The sequence below is a fragment of the Crinia signifera genome, chromosome 8 (assembly GCF_055691185.1).
Source record: "Crinia signifera chromosome 8, ASM5569118v1, whole genome shotgun sequence".
NCBI classification, from domain to species: Eukaryota; Metazoa; Chordata; class Amphibia; order Anura; family Myobatrachidae; genus Crinia; species Crinia signifera.
The window spans coordinates 57,194,301-57,215,793 of record NC_139224.1 but is presented as its reverse complement, the minus strand read 5'-3'; positions in this window follow the sequence as shown (position 1 = coordinate 57,215,793).

The following is a 21,493-nucleotide window of genomic DNA, read 5'->3' as shown; positions in this document are numbered from 1 at the left end:
GGAGCCTAGGAGCTTCAGTTTTGAGAAAGTGGAAAGTGTTCTGAAGGCTATTTACAAAACTATGAACTATAAAGAACCCGTGAGTACTGAAACAGGAGAGGACATTCTGTTTGAGGATAGGTCCAAAAAGAACCGACATTTTCCTATTCATAAAGTAATGAAGGATTTAATTACAAAGGAGTGGTCTAACTTGGACAAGAGGCAGGGTAAACTGTCTAGAATAGACAGGATGTATCCGGTTAAGGATGATGTGTTTTTGAATTGGTGTTCCCTACCCAAGGTGGATGCGGCAGTGGCGGAGCTTACTTCCAGGACCACCCTCCCGCTTGAGGATGGGGCGTCATTTAAAGAACCCATGGACAGGAGAATGGAGGGAGCTTTAAAGAAGCTTCATTTCTCATCTGCGGTGTCGCTTAAAGCAGGAGTTGCGGCTGCATCAGTTGCTAGGGCACTGAGATTGTGGGGAACCGAATTGCATTCAGATATAGAGGAGAGAATCTCCAAGCAATACTTGTTAAAAAAATTAGAGACCATGCAGAAGGCAACCGAATTCCTCTGTGAGGCCTCACTAGACATCGTATCTTTTGCAGCCAGGTCTATGGCGGCAGGTGTAACGGCGAGGAGAGCGCTCTGGCTGAGGTCATGGGCCGCCGACGCTAACTCAAAAAATAGGCTGGTAGCTCTTCCATTCGAGGGCTCCCATCTGTTCGGAACAAAGCTGGATGCGTTAATCCATAGGCTGACGGGAGGAAAATCCCTGAGGCTCCCTCAGGATAAAAGGAACAAGTTTCCATATCCAACCTCGTCTAGACAACAGTACAGAGAGGCTAAGGCCTACAGGCCGGGAAGACCTTACGGACAAAGGGGCTCCTTTCCATTGTCAAGACAATCCTTTCGGCAGTCTGCTAGAAGAGGAGGGCGGCAATGACAGCCACAGAATACCAGAGGTGGGAGCGCGGCTACTGGCCTTTGCCAACCTCTGGAAAAGTCTAGTACAAGACAAATGGGTGATAGACATTGTAGAGAGGGGTTATGCGTTAGAGTTCCTAAGACGACCCACAAGAGATGTTTTTTGGGAATCCAGAAAACCCAAGACACCGTTAGAAAGGATGGAGTTAAGAAAGCTGCTAAAGCAACTGAAGGACATAAAAGCGGTGGAGCCAGTTCCAGTCCGACAAGAAAAGAAGGGCTTTTATTCAAATATATTTCTGGTGAAAAAGAACACGGGAAGCTTTCGAATTATTTTAGATCTGAAAAGATTGAACAGCTTTATAGACGTGAGAAGATTCAGGATGGAGACCCTGAAGACGATTCTGGCGGGGATAGAAGAGGGCGACTTCATGGTCTCGCTAGATCTAAAAGACGCGTATTACCATGTGCCAGTAAGAATCCAGGACAGAAGATTTCTGAGATTTTCTGTGATGAAGGAGCATCTACAATTCACGTGCCTGCCTTTTGGCCTAGCGACGTCCCCCCGAGTCTTTACGAAGGTTCTAGTCACGATAATTGCCGTCCTAAGAAGAAGGAGGATACGTATTTGGCCTTACTTAGACGACTTGTTGATAGCGGCGTCCTCGAAGAAAAAAGTAATGGAGGACCTGGGGCAGGTGATAGAGATGCTTCAAGACTTGGGATGGATAATAAACTTTCAGAAGAGCCAGTTAACGCCAACAAGGTCGATTCAGTTTTTAGGGGTTCTGATAGACTCAGGAAGGTTCGAGACTCGCCTGTCAAGAGAAAGATGTCAGAAGATCAGAGATCTGGCAGAAGATGTTATGGGCAGGGAATCCTCACAGCTGAGGTTATGTCTGCAGCTTCTGGGCATGATGATGTCTTCCATCGGCACGATCCCATGGGCCCATTGGAGGTTAAGAAGGTTTCAGTGGGCGCTTCTTCCCTTCATAAAGAGAAAATGGCCCCTTACAAAGTCCGTCAGACTAGAGAAAGCAGTGAGAGACTCTCTGTTATGGTGGGCGGATCGGGAGATGGAGAACAGGGCAGTTTCTCTAAGTCTTCCTCGTTTCGCGGTGTTAACTACGGACGCAAGTGCCTCAGGCTGGGGGGCCCATATGGAAGATCAAAATATTCAAGGCTCTTGGTCGAAGGAAGAGAGCAAAAAGTCCTCCAACTGGAGGGAAGCGGAAGCAGTTTGGAGAGCCTTAATAGGACTCGAGCACAGAGTCAGAGAAAAGCATATCAGAATTTTTTCAGACAACATGACAGTGGTCTCGCACGTCAATCACCAGGGCGGCACCAGGAGTCGAGTTCTGATGGCAGTTATGTCGAATATCCTGATGTGGGCGGAGAAGAACGTTCTTTCCATTACGGCGATCCACGTGCCAGGCAAAGAAAACGTGCTGGCAGACTTCTTGAGCAGGAGCGAAATCCTTCCTGGCGAATGGGAGTTGAATGGGGAAGTGTTCCAGAAGATAGTCAAGTCTTTCGGGGTTCCAGATATAGACCTGATGGCTACGAATGCCAACAGAAAGGTGAAGAAATACTTCTCAAGGTACTTTCTACCCCAAACATCAGCGGTGGATGCCTTTTCGATTCCTTGGACATGTCGTCTGGGATACATCTTTCCTCCATTCCCGTTGATCCACAGGGTGCTAAGAAAGATCGTGCAGGAGAGAGTGACGGCCATCATAGTACTCCCTTTTTGGCCAAGAAGGTCTTGGTTCGCGACGGTGCTGAAGCTAGCAATACAGGAACCTCTGACTCTCCCGGTCATTCCAAACCTTCTATCTCAGGGGCCTGTAAACCATCCAAATCCAGGGATGTTATCTCTAAAGGCTTGGAAATTGAAAGGAAGCTACTGAGAGAAGAAGGCCTTTCAGAACAAGTTACTTCCTTGTTGCTAAAAGCTAGGAAGGAAGTGTCATCGCTGGCATACTACAGAGTGTGGCAGGCGTTCATCCGCTGGAAGGGCTCAGAAGAAAGGGTTGAACGAGCCTCCAACCCTGAAGTGCTTCAGTTTCTATTTAATGGCTACGCAGCTGGCTTGGCCTTATCGACATTGAAAGTACAAATCTCTGCTTTGAGTGTATTACTTGACAGAAAACTGGCAGAAGAAAATCTCATAAAGAGGTTCTGCAACGCGGTTAAAAGAATTAGACCCTCAGTAAGGTCGCTGGTTGCCCCATGGGACCTAAACTTGGTCTTGAATGCCCTTATGAGAGACCCGTTTGAGCCACTAGCAGAGACTCCCTTGAAACTTCTTACCTGGAAGATAGTGTTTCTAGTCGCGGTCACTTCCGCTAGAAGGGTCAGTGAACTTCAGGCGCTATATATTGAGGAGCCCTATCTGAAGATTTTCATTGATCGGGTAGTCTTAAGGACACACCCCGATTTCTTGCCGAAGGTTATCAGTTCGTTCCATCTTAACCAGGAGATCACACTCCCGGCCTTTTATCCTGAACCAAAGGATAGGAAGGAAGAGGAATGGCACACATTGGACTTGGTGAGAGGAATCACCATTTACCTAGACCGTCTTAAGGACATAAGAAAGTCGAAGAATTTGTTCATTATCCCAGAAGGGGTAAGAAAGGGTCTGTCACCCTCGAAACAGACAATCGCAAGGTGGATCAGAGAACTGATCATATTCGTCTATCAACAGGAAGACAAGGAAGTTCCTGGTATTATAAAGGCACACTCCACCAGGGCCATGGCAACCTCATGGGCAAGGAAGGCTCAAGCCTCGGTTAAGGATATCTGCGGTGCGGCAACTTGGTCATCCCTTCATACTTTTGCAAAGCATTATGCTCTTAATGTATCGAAATCTTGCTTTGGGGATCAAGTGCTCCAGAGTGTCCTTGAGGATTAAAATTATTTTTTGGCATTGATATAGTTTCCCTCCCTTTGTTCTTGCTTTGGTATTATCCCAAGGTCTTGGCTGCCATGGGGATCGTAGAAGAAAACTGCGGATTATACTTACCGATAATTCCTTTTCTTCCTAGAGATCCCATGGCAGCCATTAGTTTTCCCCCCCTTGTGGTGTTTTTTCCAGGACGGAGTAAAGGAGACACTAAAAAGACAAGGTGGATGGGGAGGAGCTGGGATTTATACTAACAGAGGGAGGTCCTAAGGAAAAAACAGCCTGTCTAACTAGAGGGAGAGGGATGAAATCCCAAGGTCTTGGCTGCCATGGGATCTCTAGGAAGAAAAGGAATTATCGGTAAGTATAATCCGCAGTTTTTGTGCTGTGTACAGTACATTCAGCAAGGATGTGCCACATCTTTGCTTGTTCTGTCCGATTTTTAACCTCCTTTTATGACACTTGGTGTTGTAATTCCCATTGTTTAACAATTTTATATAATTTTATTATAATAATAAGTAAATAAGATTGGAAGGAATGCTTTGTGGTGGGGAATGAGAGAACCTAGGTATGTAAACGGCATTGTGTTTATAGACTTATTTAATATGCATTTTAGATGCATTTACACTTTACAACCATGTATCTGACAAATCAAGTATTCTTGTTAAACCCATTAGTACAGATGTGGCCTTTTATGTTGGTGTCACGTGATACAACACCTGGCATAGCGTGGTGTATGCCCATGCAATGCATTTACGTCAATGGGTCCAGCATGGTCATTTATTGCTGGCTAATTGATGCCTCAGCACTTATCGAGGATTGTTTGTTTCCCCCGGGACCTGCTGAGGGCCAGAAAAAAAACCCTTATAATTGCACTGTTTTTGTGATTGCAGCAGTGAAAACACATAGAATTCGTGATAAGTTTATGGACCTTTGTGTCTTCAACCGAAAACAGGTTATACACCAGGCGTTAAAAACAGGTTCTGATTTGATTGCTTTAAGAATCACGAAAATGTCACGTTTTTATCAGTGCTATTTGAATTTCCCCTTTTAATTTACAAACACCATTTTAATGCTAAAGTTTAATGCTAGTTTACAACTGATCCTATGCATTTGTCTTGCATATTTGCATTGGATAAGTAAAATGTGAAATGCACACAAAGTAGGAATAACACCTTACTTTTGTTATTTAGAAAATTGTGTTTGAAGTGACTGTAAATAAGACGTGTTAACAAACCCACTTTAATCCCTACAAAAATGCCAAAAACTATCAAAACCAAGTTTACTTTGTAAATATTTCTTATATAGTTTTTTAATTGGTGTTGTGTTTTATACATAAAAAAAATAAAATGCTTTACTGCTTACAGTGAATGTTGTAAGTGATCCTTGTATTGGAAGTATTACACTTGTCGATTGGCGCTAAATAATAATTTAAATGTTATACAGGGGCTAGAAATGAAATGCTTGAATTAATTATTTTTATTATGTACCAGTTCTGGGTTAAAAAGCTGTGTGTGTGCTGTGTATTAAATTAAATATTGTTAAGAAAGCATTTTATGTTTGTCAGTTAAAACCAAAGGCAGGAGCCAGCTACATGTGCAATTAAAATGAGCACAATTTAAATTCCCTTCACGGTGACCTATGCCATCATGTAACCATATAACCGCAAATAGGACTGAATTTATTAAGGACATAGGCATATATGACACTCAGATTGCAAAATGCAGGGTCGCACCGGGACTTTGAAACGGTTCAGTCCCGAAGCGACCCTGCATTTTGCTCTCCACCTCGCAAGATAATCATCGGGGGTGGGAGGAGGCGGCAGTGCTTGGAACTGACGCTGTTCCTCCATCAGTGAGAACAGGAACCGGGTCGCTCGACCCGTATTAACCCATTCACACCGCACAGCAACCTATCTATGAACCTGCTTTTCTTACCGGTTCGTAATGCCGGATTGCTGCCAGTTTTCTGGACCTGGTAAGCCCTTTTTAGATCACACCTATTACCGGGTCGAACCAGCATGAACCCGGTAATAAGGTGCGTACTGAAAGGGGTTTTACGGTGTCCTTTTTGTGATGGCTTGATTGGGTCCAGAGTAGGTTCTAGGCAACTAAATCCCCCAATCCTTGGGCGGTCCCAGGGGCCCAAAAAAGTTCTGGCCAATACACAAAGGGGGGGTATTCTGGTCCGTTCGCAAGGACTTTACATTCGCACTGGGACCGATGTTTGGCGTATGCGCATACGTCTGGTGCGTGCACGCACCCAACATTGAGGGCGGAGGGTGTGGAGCGGCGGTAGATAGTCACACCGATGGGAACGCCCAGCGTTTTTTGGGCGTTCCTATGGAATTTGCCCGGTGATGTGGGGGCGGGCAGCTGACATCACCGGGTGACAGCTGCCCGCCTACTTCCTTCTGAATGCCCACGCACATCTAAGGTTACCTCCGAGTAACTTTAGATGTGCGTGTGTCTTCCACATCATTTGATGATCGGCGACCATCGAATGATTTGGGTGTTCCGACACAGCCTGCGAATAGATGCTTATGTTAAACATCCATTTGCAGCCTTACGAATCAACCAGAATAAGGTCCAAAGTGTGTCAGGGAAGCAAGATATGCCAGAGTTGGATTACATAGAGTGGGTAGAGGACATGGGGTTTAAGAAAATAAATTTGGTCAGATCCAGGAGCTGACCACAGAGAGGTGTATGCCGGGCACACTATGGGCATGGGGAGCATGTTCAGGGCCTTCCACTTGATGGATTTGGATGAGAACTTCAGCGAAGGATGACAAATGGTCTGGGATGCCTATTGGATTGGCCAAGACTTCTGTCCAATGTCAAGTTGGTGTACGCCGGGCAGACATTTGACCAGGGGAGCAGGTTCTGAACCTGAGCAACGCCGGGTACCTCAGCTAGTCTATATATAATTGTAAGCAATGTCTTAATGTATATAATAGCATAGTTATGTGAACTGAAGAAGTAGGTATAAAAGCAGACATGCTCTTATAGGGGAATTACACAATGTGCTGCTATTTCAAGTTTCTCTTACACCCTGCAAGGGAAAACTTGCAATGTTGCTAATACCATAAATGGACAAAATGTATACAGTACTCCTTTGAATGGAGTTCCAGTCCCAACACTAACTATCAGGTTAATGTACAAGTCTAATGGTGGGGACATTCTGCATGTGCAGTGCGGGTCCTGCATCCTTGCATGCAGTGGCTGCTAAGTCCCAGTCTGATTGACAGGCTGGGAAATGACTAGGTCTGATCCACAAAATAGAGGTGTGCTGAAGTTCATGTCTGCCTGGCGATACAGATTTACTGACCTCTGATGCAGATTAGTTATCCTTCAATTTGTCACAGTCAGAGCAGCAGAGCACAGACCTGGTACTACTGGGATCCGTGCAGTGCCAGATTAAGGTCTAAATGGGCCTGGAGCTGAAAATTATCAATGGCCTATTATGCGCAATAATAGGGGTAGTGGTGGGCGTGACCAGTGTTCTGGTTGGGTGGTCTGCTCATGGGTGTGTCTCTATTTGTGTAAATACTTTCAACTAATTATATACAGATGGAGCGGGCCTCGCTCTTGCAGGGGATATCGGAAGATTCGCCATATGCCATCGCCTCCATCTGTTCTGCGAAAGGGGACGCGTGCGTCCCCTTCCGACGGCACCTCCCAGCTTTCCCACCTAACCCTGTCCGTCTCCCTGGAGCGGAGACGGACAGGGTTCCCGCTGCCCGGAAACTGAGACGCGCGTGCGTGTGAGACGCACGCGCGTCTCAGTCAGATAGTCAGATGGAGCGGATCGCCAGCGGAGACAATCTGGCGATTCGCCAGCAAGAGGGAGGCTAGCTCCATCTGTATGCCTGGAAAGACAGGGGGCTGGCATAGGAAAAATGGCACAGAAAAGAAGGAAAATAGAAGCTGTACATATACTTACATGGTGCCCTTCAAAGGTGCACCCGCAGAACGCCAATGTCCTAAGATGCTTGCGGGTTGACGCAGTACTCCAGTCATAAAAAAATACTGAAAGCCAAAACTTGGTAGACAATATTTCAGCACCTTTTATGTGGTCACCTAAATTTACCACACCATATACCCCTTATACAAAACATGCAACACAGTAGTAACCCCCTTATACTGTACTTGCCTCTTACACATTATGCCACATGGAATGAGACAAAATTCACACTATGGCACATGGATTGAGTCAAAATTCACGTTAAGCCACACAGATTAAGGCAAAATTCACATTTTGCTACATGGATTGAGCCAAAATACACACTATACCAAATGGATTGAGCAAAAATCCACAAAATGCTTCATAAAAATTTACACCATAATGCCCATTACATGTTAAGCCACACACCATAATGTCCATTACGTATTATGCCAAACACCATAATGACTATTAAAAATTATTCTACATAAGTGCTGCTTACCTACATGCTCATGTAAGGTAGGACTAGTTGTGCGGACCCAGTTGCCATGATTTCACAGTTCTGCTGGCCTCCTGCAGGCTAAGGCTTCACCAATAACAGCCACATTTGTAGGGCTGAATTAGGTCCAGCCCCAGATGGTGCCGCCTGGTCTTGAGTGGGACATGGTGGCCCGCAGGAAGTGGGACACACGGCAAGGTGGGGTGAGATGGCGTACACACCCAGCCTACCAATGCGTGGGAAAAGTAACCCCACAGGTGCAACAATGCACTAAGGTGGTATATACACAACAAACCCCTTGACAACTTCGCGCAGGGATGGAATGACCCCTAGAGGGCAAACCAGACCCCCAGTGCGAGCTGCTGCAAGAATGCAGAGATGGTACAGTACAATTTCAATAAAAGAAAATCTGCAGGCAGAACCCCTGATTTATCTGGGATGATGCCATCACAGCAGAAGGAACTCAGGGGACTGCAGCACAGGAATAGGCAGGAAGGAGCACTGATTGGGACCAGGAACACAGACTCTGTAGCACAAGCAAGACTGGGCACAGGACGCTGGATACAAGGGCTGGGACCGGGCACGCTCTGGAGCAGGAACCAAGACAAACAGAACTGCACTGGGAACTATAACCGGCAGCGTCTGCATGCTGAGAACCTAACTATATAGCCTTGCATGCAGCCACACTCAAGAAGCAGGATATGCATGAAACCCAGAGAGCTGGATTATCAAAACCCTGATCCAGGGGAAAACATACAAACTGCAAACAGAATATATTAACTGCACATTTACACCGATCCACTAGAGGTAGATCGTAAAAGCTCATTGCCATGTGGGTTTACATGCTCATTGCCAAGGGGGATTACATGTTCATTGCCCCTTGGCAATGAACATTTAATCCCATGTAGCAGCCACCGGGCAGAAGTGACAGCCATTGACAGCAGCCTAGTCCCTGCATTTTCTGGTGTGAGGGGGAAAGAAAACCCCCCCTCCCTCCCCCTTTTAATCAATTGGCTATATCTTCGGATCCAACTGATCGATTTACATGAGACCAGTATCATATTGAAGAACTTTTGAGTGGCTTCGAATTATTTCAGTCCTGTGAAACCATTTGGCTCCAGAGAAATCTGCCCTCAAACAACATGAACAGCCTGAAATTATATTTCAGAAATGAAAAACTGGTTTACCCACAATATCTCTGGAACCAATTACCCGATATGGACCAGCCTGGTATCAGATTGAAGGCCCAGCGATTTGGGTTCAACTGAGATGAACATCGAGCCGGAGGGGGAACTGGCAGCCGTTGGAACTGGGTGGGGGTCGGAATTAGCGGGTCCCATGTTATCCTAGGGGGAAACGTTCCAGCTTTGCCATGCAGTATCTTCGGTTCCCGGGGGGCTAGTGATTGGGGCCGGTCTCGTTGGATAGCCCTGGCCCTCAACTAAAAAATGGACCTATTTGGAAAGTGGGCCTGGAGCTACAGCTCCATCAGGCCCATTTTTAATCCAGCCCTGGTAATAGGCATCACGGTGTGTGGGGTAATGGGCATTGCAGTGTTTCAAAATTTGGAAATGGCATCATGGTGTGTGACAAAATGTGTAATTGGCATCGCGGTTTGTGAAAAAATGTGTAATGGACATCGGTGTGTGGCATAACATGTAATGGGCATCGCAGTTTGTTGCATAATTTGTAATAGGCATTTACTGTGAGTGGCATAACGTGTAAGTGGCATTACGATGTGCAAAATCAAGAATAGAATTGGAGCAAAGGTTAAAAAAAATATAAGGCGTGTCAAGGGACAGGACTGGAGGCAGGTCAATAGGTGGGATGTGAGTGGATTAAGAGACGGGCCACTGTCCGGTAATCTCTCAACCAAAAGGTGGTAACCCTATATGTTGACCATTTTTAGGTGTCAACCTAGGCATTGTTGACCATAACCCTTGAAATGATGTAAAGTGTTCCCACTTAAAAAAGTCTTCTTTAGTAAATATTCTTTTATAATTAATAAAAAAAAAAACTAAATGGAAGAGTCGCTGTAACAGCTGTTTGGTATTACTATAGAGGTGTCAAGGTTATTTTTTGCTAAGCAAAGTAATATTCGTAATGCATACCTCCCAACTTTTTGGATGAGCAAAATGGGGCAGCTGCGTGTGCCCAAAATTAGGAGTGTGGCTTCTCGACAAGGGGGCATGGCCTGCAAATTACATAATCCCCGCACGGCCACATCTGTTTTCGCCGCTGTGGAGGCCTGACCAGCGGCGCTGTAAGCTGCTGGCCAGCCCCCAGCCTCTCTGCTGCGAGAATAGATTCACCAGATGAGAGAGGGCCTCCCAACTGCCCGCTCCTCCCCCCTCCGCTGGACAATGTCGGCGCCGGGTGGGATGCAGGAACATCCCCAAAAACCAGTTGGGAGGTATGGTTAATGTATAAAGCCTTCAAAGATGCTTACAGCACCCAATGAGCTTCTATCATTTTATAGAATGTACTTGATAAATTATATCTAAACTCTAATGGGTAGGTATAGGCAACTTCTCCATCTGTTCGCTTAAGGCACAGGTTCTCAAAGTCGGTCCTCGGGACCCCACACAGTGCATGTTTTGCAGGTTTCCTCACAGTATCAAGTGAAATAATTAGTTCCACCTGTGGATCTTTTAAAATGTGTCAGTCAGTATTGAGTGCACCTGGCTTAAGAATATAGTGTTGATTATTGATAGCTCCAACGTTTATGCGATAAGTCAGGCATTGATGGAGAACCATGGGTGGGTTTTGTTTTGCACATGAGCAGTCAGCTGATGCTACAGGTTGAGTGTCCCGTATCCGAATTATTCCGAAAACCATACATTCCAGAAAGTGGAAAAAAAAAAAAAAAATTTTGTTAAAAACTCACTGGGGACATCTGTAACAGCATCACTGAGGACATGATATGTAACTGGCACTATATATGTACAAGAACATGATTGCTTGGCATTCAAATTCAATATCTGAGATAGTACACAAACTTTTTTCATGTTTTTGAAACCTTGTTTTTTAAACAAATAAAATATATTTGTGTGCATTTCATGTGTTTGATGTGTTTATACAACATAAATGCAAGATACTTCAAAATACATCATTGAAATATTAAAATATTCTGAAATACGGAATAATCCGTTATCCAAAATTCTCCTGGTCCCGAGCATTTTGGATACGGGATACTCAACCTGTATTACACCAACTAAACTAATGATAATCAATGGCAACCGTAATCTGCTGTCACTGCTGTGACTACTTACAGTGTTGTAGAGAGTTGGCTGTGGCCTCAATAATTTTTTGGGGGACGTGCCGGTTATCATAGGTTTGGCCAAGCCCAGGCTTGCCTACCCTCCCGGAATTGCCGGGAGGCTCCCAAAAATCATGCCCCCCTCCTGGCCCCCTGGGAAGGTGGGCAATCCTTCCGCATTGGCCAGGCAGCCCCCGCACCCCATTCCATGCTGCACAAAATTACCGGTTTTCGTGGGTCCGCAGCGGGGCTAAAATGCAGTGAATTGCGTTGTTTGACTGCTATGTGGGCGGGACTTGATGACGCCTGCCCTGCCCCGCCCCCTGGCTTCTCCCGGAGAGGAGAAAACAAAAGTCAGAAAGTATGGCAAAGCCCCTTTTAGGAAAAAAATTCGCAAAAAAAAATATGGCTCACCACAATGAAAAAGTCAGCATTGGGGGAGGAGCGATCAGTGTTATAGATTCCACCCTTTCACAAGTGGGCAGCAGACCCGGACTCCTCTAATACCACTTTTACACTAGAATCCCGGGTCGAACCCTGTATTTTGACCACAGGAATTTTCCAGGTCAGAGCCTGCTTCAGACACCATTTGCACTGCACTTCAACCACGTTATTCCCAGGTCAGTGCTCTTTTATACTTAAAACGGGTCAGCCCTGCTTTTCCCTGATGTACTTAAATATTGCCTTTTTGGGCTGTTTAAGATGAGTTCACAGGTCACAGCAGCAAAATATTAGTTATCCATCTGTTCTTCAGTGATCCACTCACTAACACTAACTAGTCCCTCTACATGCACAGAGAGACTCCTAGGTGTCAGAAACTAGAAGATATATAGTAATTGCATGGTAATAAGAAAAACATATATATATAGAGAGAGAGATTGTCAAAGATACACCTTCTTAAAGATACATAGGGCCTGATTCAGGTGGGGGTCTGTGAATGCGCATGCGTGGATCTGCGCATGTACAGACTCCCTGTGCGGATGCCTTTGGTAAGTATCACACTCTCCAAGGCGTTCGCATGGGCAGAGGAGGGTGGGGGAGGCAGCAGGGGAACACCCAGCCTCCCCATGAACTGACATTCCCATGGGATGCAGGTGATGTCACATGACTTCAGCATCTGCCCCCAATTCAGTCATCAGCAGCCATCTGACAGGTAAGTATTGACTTACTATTCCGACTGAAAGCTGCAGAAAGTTGACGCTTGGTCTTTCCGATATATCTTTTTCCACATTTACAGTATATAGATCAGGTGTGTAGTGAGACGTCATGCAGCTTTTAATAACTCATGATTTTTTATGTCCCAAAATCTGTGCCATAATCTTCATCTACATATTGGCACGTTTTGCACTTGTTGCATGGGAAAACACCTTCACTGTTTGTAACCAATTTATTTTAACAGTTGACTTAAGGTGATGACAGATTTCAGAATGGCAGCTCACCTAAACACTAATTGAGGCTTGGGAGGAAGAAAAGTTTGTAGCAGGGGGTGGACAGTTAGTACATCCCAATGTTTAGTTAACATTTCTCTTATATTAGAAAGTAGTAATGTAAGAGACATTTTAACTAAACATTGGGATGTACGTGGACCCCCTGCTACAATGTGGCTCTGTCCAGTATATTGCTGGCAGCAGAGGATGATGTGGGGTATACTGTATATGTGCTGTGCTGCATGGCCATAACCAACTGCCACCACCAACTGCCGCCCGCATGCCACATTGCAATCCTCAGTGCACAGCAATATCACTGGCATTTCCTGAGCAGCAGCTGATGTGGACACAGGAGAAAAGGCGTCTCAGGTTAGATCAATTTGCAGGTTATTAATCGCTGCCAGTGATTCTCCGAGTGAGTTATCAGTGAGTGGAGCTCAGCGCACAATTACATCTGTGCTTTTTCTTTCTCTTTTTTTCCCCCTTTTTTTTTTTTTTTAAACTTGATCACCTTCTGCCTCCGGTTACAATGAGCCGTCGAGAGTTATCCCAGCTGATTGGAAATGAAGGTCAGTAAATGTTTAGTAAATTAAATCTTAGACCAATGTCTCTTCTGTAGCAGTTGGCCTTTGTAGTGGGAGGGATTATAGCAGTGGTGGCTGGCCAGTGTCCCTGTGTTACTGGCTGGCACCTCCCATGCTGTCAGTTACAGATCAGAAGCCGCTAAGCATTGGGGCCTGCATCCATACACTCATACTGTTACAGCTCTGTTTTTTAGTTGTATGGTAATATAATATATAAATCATGTTACTGCTGGAAGTCTTATTGTACACCCGCAATATCTGATCTTTACATGTCACATATGGCTATTTGTTATATCTACAATATATGAAATATCATTTTAGATGGACCCAGCCAGAACACCAGAGAGCCATGGCTGAGGTCAGGACGCCGCAGACCATCCCGTGGGAGTCAGTCAGCAAGAAGATCTGGACCAACATCGGGAAGAGGAAGAACTGGACGAAGAGGAAGAGACCATCAGGCAGTTGCAGAGAGAGTAGATCACCTCCTGCTGGACAGCATCATGCGGCTCGTCCTGTCCCATCTCCCCACCTACAGCAGGCGCACCATTGCAGACGGAGAGGAACCAGAGTACTGCTCCATCTGCATCTCTGACATTGGGGTAGGTACAGAAATGGCTGTATCGTACTGTCATCACACCTTCCATGTTCCCTGTCTGACAGAATGGCTGCAGGTAAACAACATCTGCCCTCTGTGCCGCGTGAGACTCTTGAGCCCGGATCATTTCTCCCACCTTTACTGACGGCTCCCCAGCAAAGCAGAACATCCAAACATAAGATCATGGTCTAAAGCGGTGAGTTCCTGTTTTAAAGTTCAAAAGTTTTTACACTTTTACAGTGTTTTTTTCAATTTACAGTTTTTGTATTTTTCTAATTATTAATAAGACTTGTCACTGATCCCTCCAGTTCCAACAATTGTTGTTACACGTTTACAGTGTTTTTCTCTATTTAAATTTTCTGTTTTGAAACTGGAGGGAATTGACGTGAACAAGCTGGGGATTAGGGCTACTGGCGACACCCCAAAAAAAAAACGACATTGAGCAGCCACCTCATGGGTGTGTTGGAAGAGCTGCTAAGCTGCTAATTATTTTTTAAATGGACAATTAAATCCAACTCATTGATTACTTAATACTTGAACATTTAACATTTAAACCATCGCCGGTACTTCAGCTAGTAAACCTGACCCTTTTCATTGCCAATAAGTCTCCAAGTCATTATTTAAAATTTGTTTATTATTTATTTATTACCAGATTCTTATATAGCGCATACATATTCCGCAGCGCTTTACATAGAATATTTGAATATTCACATCAGTCCCTGCCTCAGTGGAGCTTACAATCTATATTCCCTACCACATGTAAATGCACACACGGATATTGTAGGGTTAATTTTTAGCATAAAAGAAAAAAGGGGGTATAATTGAGCACTTGGGTGGGCTCAAGAATGGAACAGGCGCCTAGTGGGGTGTTGTGACGAGCTGCTCCCACATAGGCGGCACTTGTACTTTTAAAACCAGGTCCGGATTCTAAAGGTTGTACTGTTTTTTCCTACTACAATTTATCTCCGTATCTCATCCCTGGGTTTAACTTTGGAACGTTCTCAGCAATATACCAACATATGGGACACCACCATCGGCATACTGTGGATTACAAATACCACATACATCGTGAGGACACTCCCTTGACTCAAGGATTGCATTCACCCTCCAGCGATATTTCAAGATCCTGCATGGTTTATGGACTCCCTTAATTCGATCATGGCCAAATCACCCAGTGGGAAAATGAGTTATTAATCTATATAGGAGATACACAAGAACAAACAGGACTCCAGTACTACTAAGTTACATATAAAGACTTGCATCTATCTAGTTCAACCTATGTTTTTAATAGTTTATCCCTTGTTGTATAGTATGTTCTGATATTCTAAAGACAGATTATGTTACTTATTCGTACCCATGGATGTTTTTAACCAATAAATGTTTATCCAACCTTATTTTAAATGCATTTATAGTGTCTGCCGACACCACTTCTCAAGCAAGAGTTCCAAAGTTTGACTGCTCTGACTGTAAAGAAATTTTTTCTTCTAGATGAACAAAAGGTACTTGTTTCCTAGCACGGCCACAATCGCGGCCATCGGGGGTAATTTTTAGTGGCCTGCGACGCGACCGACGCGATGCCCCCGATTTTTCCATTGAAATGCATTGAAAACAGTGAAAAATCGGGTCGGTCGCGTCGTGTGCACCTAAAAATGCTTAAATGGTCCAGACGCGATGCCCACGATTTCCCCATAGGGAACAATGTTAAATGCCTCAATTTACCCGCGATGACCACGATTTCCCATAGGAAACAATGTTAAATGGCTCAATTTACCCAAATCAGCATAGGGAAGAATGGTAAATGGGCCAGAAACCCCCAAAAAACCCACAGAGCAGTGGAATGTCCCCCCAAAAGTAGTTGACGCCACCCCGCCATCAACGTGAACCCGAAGCGTGGCGAGCGCAGCGAGCCCGCGAGGGTCGGCGGTACACGTCCTCCGACCTTTTCATGCCCTACTATCCACGTCGGCGTGGAGTTGAGAATAGAATAGTGTGGCGAGCGCAGCGAGCCACCGAGCCCGAAGCGTGGCGAGCGGACGCGGATACCTTCACAGGTAAACGCGTCCCTTCGCGGGCTTCCCAGGTGTCCGCGTCGCCATGGACACCTGGGAAGCCCGCGAGGGGACGCGTATAACTGTGAAGGTATCCGCGTCCGCTCGCCACGCTTCGGGCTCGCTGCGCTCGCCACACTATTTTATTCTCAACTCCACGCCGACGTGGATAGTAGGGCATGAAAAGGTCGGAGGACGCGTACCGCCGCCCCTCGCGGGCTCGCTGCGCTCGCCACGCTTCGGGTTCACGTTGATCGCGGGGTGGCGTATAGTACTTTTGGGGGGACATTTTTATGTTCAGGGGTGTTTTTGGCCCATTTACCATTGTTCCCTAATTTGGGTAAATTGAGCCATTTCACATTGTTTCCTATGGGAAATCGTGGTCATCGCGGGTAAATTGAGCCATTTAACATTGTTCTCTATGGGGAAATCGCGGGCATCGCGTCTGGCCCATCGCACCCGATTTTTTTAGCGGCCGCGATGGCCCCGATTTTACCCCCGATGACCGCGATTATGATCGTTGTGGCCGTGCTAGGAAACAAGTACCGAACAAAATCTTTTTTCTTCTAATCTAAACTCGTGCCCTTGCGTCCTAAATTCCTTTGTAGCAGAAAAAAGGGTGTTTGACAGTTCTATATATTGGCCCCTAATATATTTATACATGTTGAGCATGTCCCCCCTTAAACGTCTCTTCTCTAGTGTAAATAGTCCCAAATTGTTTAATCTTTCCTCGTAGCTTAAATCCTCTCTTCCCCTAATAAGATTTGTTGATCTTCTTTGGATTTTATAAGTATACAATCTTTAATATTTTATTACTCAATATATGCATTACAGTACACTTATTGTATTTATAAGTATTATTATTGCCAACCGCAGAGCCAGATTAAGGTCTAAATGGGCATGGAGCTGAATGATCAAGGGCCTATTATTTGCAATAATATGGGTTGTGGCCAGCGGGATGCAGTTAAGATCCCGGCGGTCGGGATCCCGGCGTTCAGAATCCCGACGCCGGAATCCCGACCTCCGAAATCCCGACACTTTCTCCCTTCGGGGGTGTCCACGACACCCCTGGAGGGAGAATAAATTAGTGTGCCGAGCGTAGCGAGGCACCGGGCCCGATGCGTGGCGAGCGCAGCGAGCCCGCAAGGGGGGGCGATCCACGTCCCCCCCTTGTCGGGATTCTGAACGCCGGGATCCCGACCGCCGGGATTCAATACTGAATCCGTGGCCAGCACCTAATAATGTGGGTGGCGTGACCAGTGTTCTGTTTGGGTGGTCTGCTCATGGGTGTGTCTGTATTTGTGTAAATTCTTTCAACTAATTATATATGCCTGGAAAAGGCAGGGGGCTGGCATAAGAAAAATGCAGGGAGATATATTGGCGGGTGCCCTCCAAAAGTGCACCCGCAGGACGTCAATGTCCTAAGATACTTGCGGGGTGACGCGGCACTGCAGTCATATAAAAAATAATGAAAGCCGAAACTTGGTAGACAACATTTCAGCACCTTTTATGTGGTCACCTAAGTTTACCACACCATATACCCCTTATACAAATCATGCAACACAATAGTAACCCCCTTATGGTGTACTTTCCTCTATTACATATGCCACATGGAATAAGCCATAATTCACACCGAGTGAGCCAAAATTCACACTATGGCACACAGATTGAGTCACAATTCATGTTATGCCACACAGATTAAGGCAATATTCACATTGTGCCAAATGGATTGAGCCAAAATACACACTACACCAGGCATAGCCAAACAGTGTAAAGGATAAAGTAAGATAGCCTGCACTCTAAACAAAGGGTGCAGTCCTAACACAAAAGATAGTCACCACACTCAGGGCCGGATTAACAATGGGCCTGATGGAGCTACAGCTCCAGGCCCACTCTCCAAATAGGCCCATTTTGTAGCTGATTGCCAGGACTTTCCAAGGCGCCCAGCCCCGTGTCGCTAGCCCCTGGGAACCGGAGATACCGCCAGGCAAACCTGGAACGTTTTCCCCATAGGATAACATGGGACCCGCTAATTCGGACCTCCACCCGGTTCCAATGACTGCCAGTTCCCCCTCCGGAATCACAGAAACTCGAGGTTAATCTCAGTCGAACTCAAATCGGTGGGCCTTCAATCTGATACCTGGTCCATATGGGTTCATTGGTTATAGAGATAGTGCGGGTAAACCAATTTTTTTTTCATTTCTGTGATGTAATTTCATGGCTCTTTATGTTGTTTGAAGACAGATTTCTCTAAGACGGCCCAGTTTCACGGGACCAAAATCATTCAAAGCCTACATGTAAATGGGTCAGTTGGTTCCGAAGATATAGCTGGTTGTTTAAAGGTGGGCGGGGGTGGTTTTCTCTCCCCTCACACCAGAAAATGCAGGGACAAGGCTGGTGTAAAAGGGGCCAGTCCGGGAATGTTCCTGCATGATCCTGGGACCATATTCCCGGGTAAATCCCTGCATTTTCTGGTGTGAAAGGGGCATTATTTCAAATAGCAGTGCTCTGAATACAGCTGGGAAGCCCCCTGCTCTCTGCCCAGCTGTCACCGCCGGGCAGTAATGACAGCCATTGACAGACGGGCAGAGAGCAGGGGGCTGCCCGGCTGTCAATGGCTGTCATTTCTGCCCGGCGGTGGCAGCCGGGCAGATAGCAGGGGGCTGCCCAGCTGTATTCAGAGCACTGCTACTTGAAATAATGCCCCTTTCACACCAGGTACATTGATTTTATATAATAAATGTTTACATATTTACACTATGTGGAGCATTTAATCTTCTAACCCGAGGTACACCTGAGATTTGGAAGAAATTTTTCCTTAGATATCAGCACCAGACTAATACATGCGAGACATCTTGTGGCCTAAGTGAAGGCTCATTTATGGTACTGAGTAAACTCTACAGAAAAAGAGAAATAATTTATATATTTCTTTTTGAAGGTCTACACCATGGGTCTTCAAACTGTGGCCCTCCAGATGTTATGAAACTACAAATCCCAGCATGTCTTCTTGACACAGTTTTAACACTCCCTTATAGCAAAACTGTGGCAAGGCATGCTGGGATTTGTAGTTTCACAACATCTGGAGGGCCACAGTTTGAAGACCCATGGTCTACACTATGAGCAGTGCATTTTTTGTGTTTTCTTTGAGGTATAAAAACTCCTGAAGGACATTTCAACTGTCAAAAAAGAAAAAGGGACATTTACATAATCTTTATACCCCAAGTGGGAGCGCCTTATCCTTATTTTGTTTGTGTGTATCTATATTGTGATACTGTGGTCAGAGACAGATTAAGGTCTAAATGGGCCTGGAGCTGAATGATCAAGGGCCTATTATGTGCAATAATAGGGGTTGTGGCCAGCACCTAATAATGTGGGTGGTGTGACAAGTGTTCGGTTTGGGTGGTCTGCTCATGGGTGTGTCTGTATCTGTCTGTAAGGGTCAGGTTTACTCAGGACCGGCGCTAGCCTGAATGACGCCCTAGGCAAGATTTCGGCTATAGCACCACCACTAGTTCCGCCTCTGACCGTGCTCCCCTTTCCCAGCACCATCAACCCTCATCATAGCAGTCATCATTTTGGTGCTCCTACATGCAATATTTTAAATAGAAACAGTGCACACATTTGGTACGTGGCCCAAACAGGGGTGTGTTCTTGCTGGGAAGGGGCATGGCCACACAATAGTACCCCCAATTCAAATTATGTCACACAGTAGTGCAACTTTATTCACATTATATCATGCGATGGTGTCCCTTATTCACGTTACATCACACAGTAGTACCACTTTACCTTATGTACATTACTTCTCACATTATTCACATTATACCCTTAGAAAAAAATCCTGAGAAAATATTGTATTTTATGCACCTCCATGGCCACACTGCAACCCAGCACAAAGCAGTGTGTGCTGGGCAGAGGAGAAGAGCTGCAGCTGCTGCTTTCACTTAATGGGAGGGGGCCCGGGGCCCCCACTGGGCCTTCCATCAGACTTTGGCCTGGGTAGTTTGTACCCCCTACCCCTGACACACATGACACACATTATTAATGTCCTTATAACCATAATGCCCCTTACACATTATGCCAACCTTTATTAATGCCCTTCATACACATAATGACACACATAATGCCCCTTACACATATGTCGCACATTATTAATGCATTTATACATGACACACATAATGCCCCTTACACATATGTCGCACATTATTAATGCATTTATACATGACACACATAATGCCCATTACACATATGCCAAACACTATTGCACAACCAACCCACCCGCAGACAGCACTCGCACAGCCGCTAACACTGTGACCTCTGCCTCTGCTTGGATACAGATGTTTCCTTGACTCAATAGGCCATGCAGCTCCTGGCCAGTTCTGCTAACGTTGGGTGCCTTTTTTGTTGAAAATTCATCTTATTTGCATTGTTATGACCAGCACACACAAGGAGCCCTAATCCCTAATGCCCTAGGCAATTGCCTAGTTTGCCTATGCCTAAGGCCGGCTCTGGGTTTACTTCAGCTAGTAAACCTGACCCTTTTCATCGCCAATAAGTATCCAAGTCATTGTTTTAAATTTGTTTATTATTTATTACCAGTTTCTTATATAGTACATACATATTCCGCAGCGCTTTACAGAGAATATTTGAATATTCACATCAGTCCCTGCCTCAGTGGAGCTTACAATCTATATTCCCTACCACATGTAAACGCACACACGGATATTGTAGGGTTAATTTTTAGCCTAAAAGAAAAAGGGGGTATAATTGAGCACTTGGGTGGGCTCAAGAATAGAACAGGCGCCTAGTGGGGTGTTGTGACTAGCTGCTCCCACATAGGTGGCGCTTGTACTTTTAAAAACAGCTCTGGATTCTAAAGGTTGCACTGGTTTTGTCCTACTACAATTTATCTCTGTATCTCATTCCTGGGTTTAACTTTGGAACGTTCTCAGCAATATACCAACATATGGGACACCACCACCGGCATACTGTGGATTACAAATACCACATACATCGTGAGGACACTCCCTTGACTCAAGGATTGCATTCACCCTCCAGCGATATTTCAAGATCCTGCATGGTTTATGGACTCCCTTAATTCGATCATGGCCAAATCACCCAGTGGGAAAATGAGTTATTAATCTATAGAGGAGATACACAAGAAGAAACAGGACTCCAGTACTACTAAGTTACATAGAGGTAGATTTATTATAGCGGTGCTAACAGCGCCGCTATAACAGTTCCTGCTTCGCCTCAGTAGTGAGGCAAAGCAGGAGGGGACACCGACAAGATCTACTAAGATCTTGCCACCGAAGCTGGGGAGCGCTA